The sequence below is a fragment of the Rhinatrema bivittatum genome, chromosome 2 (genome assembly GCF_901001135.1).
Source record: "Rhinatrema bivittatum chromosome 2, aRhiBiv1.1, whole genome shotgun sequence".
NCBI classification, from domain to species: domain Eukaryota; kingdom Metazoa; phylum Chordata; class Amphibia; order Gymnophiona; family Rhinatrematidae; genus Rhinatrema; species Rhinatrema bivittatum.
The window spans coordinates 70683811-70688947 of NC_042616.1; positions in this window are offsets into that span (position 1 = coordinate 70683811).

Sequence of the window (5137 nt, forward strand, 5' to 3'; positions counted from 1 at the left end):
TTAGATGATTGAGAGGTTAAAGGGGTACTTAGGGAAGATAAGGCCATCGCAGAAAGACGAAATTAATTCTTTGCTTCGGTGTTTACCAACGAGCATGCTGAAGAGATACCCATTCCGGAGACGGTTTTCAAGAGTGATGATTGAGATGAACTGACCCAAATCACGGGGAACCTGAAAGATGTAGTAGGCCAGGTTAACAAATTACAGAGTAGCAAAGCACCTGATCTGGATGGTATATATCCCAGGATTCTGAAAGACCTCAAATATGAAATTTTAGACCTATTACAAGTAATTTGTAATCTATCATTAAAATCATCCATTGTACCTGAAGACTGGAAGGTAGCCAATGTAACCCAGATATATAAAAACGGCTCCAAAGGTGATCCGGGAAACTATAGACTGACTTCAGTGCTGGGAAAAACTGTGGAAATTATTATAAACAATAAAATCACAGAACATATAGATAGGCATGATTTAATGGGACTCAGCCAGTATGGACTTACCCAAGGGAAGTCTTGCCTCACAAATCTGCTACATTTTTTTGAAGGGGTGAATATGCATGTGGATAAAGGTGAACCGGTAGATGTAGTGTATTTGGATTTTCAGAAGGCATTTGACAAAGTCCCTCATGAGAGTCTTCTAAGAAAATTAATAACTCATGGAATAAGAGGAGATGTCCTTTAATGGACTGCAAACTGATTAAAAGACAGGAAATGGCATGATTAAATGGTCTGTTTTCACAGTGGAAAAAGGTAAACAGTGGAATCCCTCAGAGATCTAAACTTGAACCAGTGTTTTTTAATATATTTACAACTGTTCTGGAATGAGGTATGATAAGTGAGGTCATCAAATTTGCAGATGATACAAAATTATTCAGAGTAGTTAAATCACAAGCGTATTGTGATAAATTGCAGGATTATGCAGGACTGGAAGACTGGACATCCATATTGCAGATGAAATTTAATGTGGACAAGGGCAAGGTGATGCTTAAAGGGAAAAATAACCCTTGCTGTAGTTACATAATGTTAGTTTCCATTTTAGGAGTTACCATCCAGGAAAAAGATCTGGGTATCACAGTTGATAATACATTGAAATTGTCGGCTCAGTGTGCTGTGGCGGTCAGAAAACAATCGGGCCGATATAGTAAAAGTCTCCTGTGCGCGTGATTCTGTATTCAAATGAGGGCCCGCGGCAAAAAGAGGCGCTAGGGACACTAGCGTGTCCCTAGCACCTCTTTTTGGACAGGAGCGGTGGCTGTCAGCGGGTTTGACAACCGACGCTCAATTTTGCCGGTGTCGGTTCTCAAACCCGCTGACAGCCACGGGTTCAGAAACCGGACGATGGCAAAATTGAGCGTCCGGTTTTCAACCCGCGAGCTGCAGGCAGATTTCAAAATTTTTAATTTTTTTTTTTAACTTTCGGGACCTCCGACTTAATATCGCCATGATATCGCCGACTTAATATCGCCATGATATTAAGTTGGAGAGTGCACTTTCCCGGTACCCAGAGAAATTAACGCCTACCTTTGGGTAGACACTAATTTCTGAAAGTAAAATGTGCGGCTTGGCTGCACATTTTGCTTTCTGAATCTCGCGGGAATACCTAATAGCGCCCGCAACATGCATTTGCATGTTGCGGGCGCTATTAGTTTCGGGGTGGGGGGGGGGGGGTTGGACGCAAGTTTTCGACTCACTATGACCCCTTATTGAATAAGGGGTAAAGCTAGCGCGTCGAAACCGCGCGTCCAATCGTGCGTTAACAGTGCGCTCTGCTGGAGCGCACTGTACTGTATCGGCCTGAATGTTAAGAATTATTAGGAAAGGAATGGCAAATAAAACAAAGGGTGTCATAATGCCCCTGGTGTGGCAGTTACTACCCTTAACAAATAAGCCTTGATACTGTTAATGCAACTCCATCCTTGCTCTCTGCTTCAACGGCAGTGGGAAAAGGGGAATTGGATTCAGGCAGCAACCGATGAGGGCCCTGACCTTTTGGGGAACAAATAAGCAAGGGGGTAACTTGCTGATGCAGCTCTTCCTACCTTAAATCACTGAGCCTGCTACTTCTGATGCAGCTCCAACATTGCTCTCTGCTTCCATGGCAAGGGTTAAGGGAAACTGGATTCAAACAGCATCTGCAGGCCCTGACTTTTGTGGTCTGGGAAACCGATAAGCATGAGGGTGTCCTGCACAGTGCAGCAGAGGCTGGCATAAGCAGAAGCTTTCTGGGCAGACTGAGTGGATCATTTGGTCCTTTTCTGCCATCATTTCTATGTCTCTATGAAGGAGGTGGTAAGACGAAAACAGTCAAAGGGGCATGGAATAAACACTATGGGGCAGATTTTAAGAGCCCTGCTCGCGTAAATCCGCCCGGATTTACGCGAGCAGGGCCCTGCGCGCCGGTGCGCCTATGATCAAATAGGCGCACCGGCGCGCGCAGAGCCCCGGGACTCGCGCAAGTCCCGGGGTTTTCCGAGGGGGGCGTGTCAGGGGCGGGGCCGAGCGGCGCGCTGTTTTCGGGGCGGGACGCGGCGTTTCGGGGGCGGGCCCGGGGGCGTGGTTTCAGCCAGGGCGGTCCAGGGGCGTGGCCGCGCCCTCCAGAACCGCCCCTGGGTTGCGTCTAGGCGCGCCAGCGGTCCGCTGGCGCACGGGGATTTACTTCTCCCTCTGGGAGGCGTAAATCCCCCAACAAAGGTAGGGGGGGTTTAGACAGGGCCGGGGGGGTGGGTTAGGTAGAGGAAGGGAGGGGAAGGTGAGGGGAGGGCGTTGCGAATTCCCTCCGAGGCCGCTCCGATTTCGGAGCGGCCTCGGAGGGAACGGAGGCAGGCTGCGCGGCTTGGCGCGCGCCGGCTACACGAAATCGGTAGCCTTGCACGCGCCGATCCAGGATTTTAGCGGCTACGCGCGTATCTACTAAAATCCCGCGTACTTTTGTTGGCGCCTGGAGCGCCAACAAAAGTACGCCAACGCGCCGTTTTTGAAAATCTACCCTTATGGATCTGTAAAGGCAAGAGGATGGAAATGAGAAAAATGTGCGGGGGGGGGGGGGGGGGGCAGAAGTCATTGAGATAACGATCCTTAACCTACAAGCCTTGCTGCTTTTAATGTAACTGCAACGTTGCTCCCCATTTAGATGGCTAGAGGATGGAAATGAAGAAAAGCGTGCGGGGGGAATTTGCTGGTGCGACAGTTTTTACCCTTAGCAGATGCTACCCGCTTAGATGGCGGGGGGGGAGAAGAGGAAATGGATTCAGATAACTGAGGACCCATATTTCTACGTGCTGGGATATCGATACACAGAAATAAGGGAAAAAGCACAGGCCTGCTTCTACAGCCAAGTCCTAAAGAAAATGAATAAACAGGCCAACGCAATACCAGGCACTCAGGCTAGCGCTCAGGTTAACCCGCAGTCGGACGCACGTCCATAACTCCTTATGCAATAAGGGGATCAGCGCATCCAAACCAGCGCGTGGCTAATAGCGCTCATCACATGTAAATACCATGTTGATGAGGCTAATAATCTATTACCCCCTTATGTAAAAAAATAAATGTGCACCCGATGCACACATTTTTACGCTAAAAAATTAATGGCAGCCCTGGAGCTGGCGTTAAGTCTTGAGGAGCCCCAAAAGTTAACAGAGAAACAGAAAATACTGCGTTTCTGCAGTTCCTCTGACTTAATATCGTGGCGATATTAATTGGGAGGAACTGAAAAGGAGTAACCTAAAAAAAAAAAAAAAAAAAGAAAAGAAAAAGTCTTGCCAGCGGCCAGGTTAGGAAAACAGATGCTCTCTTTCTTCTGGGCGCCCGATGCCATAGACGCACTAGGGACGCACAATTTGTCCCTAGCGCATGCTTTTTAATTCGGCGGCTCATTTGCCTATTGCAGAGCGCCCAGGAGAGGTGATTGCTTACGCATTAAAAAAAATGCATCCAGTTTGGACGCTACCCTTAGCAGACAGCATGGAGATTACTACCCTTAACCAATAAGCCTTGATGCTTTTAACGCAATTGAAACATTGCTCCCTGCTTCGACATAGGGTAAAAAGGGGAATTTGATTCAGACAAAAACCAAGAGTGACACCCGACTCATACGCAGACATAAGGAAAAAAGCACCAAGTCCATAAGCAAAAGTATGTCAAGCAGCACTTCCTGAATTTTCAAAAAAGCTCGTTACCCAATAAAAAATGTTGCTAGCTGCAATTTTTATGGGTTGTCATAAGGCTTGTGGTCTGCTTCGCGAACTGTTAATTACTACCCTTAAGAGAAACATGGGAGTAATCTGCACAGAGTGGCAATTACTACCTTAAGAAGCTTGCTGGACAGACTGGATGGACCATTTGATCCTTTTCTGCCATCATTACTACGTTACTATGTTCATTTGCAGACATGACTCCTGCTCATCTGGCTGACAGGGTAGGCATCACAGTCACCAGGGCCAGAAGACAGTGCCAGCCTTCATACAACAGCAGCAACTGCAGATGGATTTCAGCATGAGCCTATATCCACACTGAGGACTGGCCATGAGAAGGACAGGAAGACATGGCCTAATGGTTAAAGCAGTGGAGTGAGAACCAAATCCCACTTATCCCACTGACACTCTTTATAACCCTGGGCAAGTCACTTTATCTCCTGTTGCCTCAGGTGCATGCTTAGGGACTGACTTACTAAGCATGTTTCCCATAGTCACAGCTTGGGAGAAAAGCCTTAGGAAATCAAGGCCTTATTATTGGGAAAGGGAGTTATTGCACTTGAATGCTAATAATGCAGTAAGCCAATGCCTTGAGCATTATTTGGAAAGGTGAACTAAAAATCTAAATTATTATTATAGAGGGAGAGGCCTAATTAGGCAATGCATGAAGGTTTATGGTGGGAGGGTGCTATTTAGCTAAAGGATGTACACTGAGATGAGTTCTGCTCATCACCTTAGCTTCTCTCATAAAAGGCAGGGAGCAGTAGCAGGATCAGCTCAGACTAGGCAGGAAGCTCAGGTATGGAGCTAGAACCACAAAAAAGCAAATCACTCAGGAAGAGAAAAGTAGCAGAAAAGAGGCAGCACCAGAGCCTCAGCCGTTACAGGGAGTTTGAGGCGATGTACGCTGTAATCAAGTCAACTGGCAACCAACAGGTCTGTGGC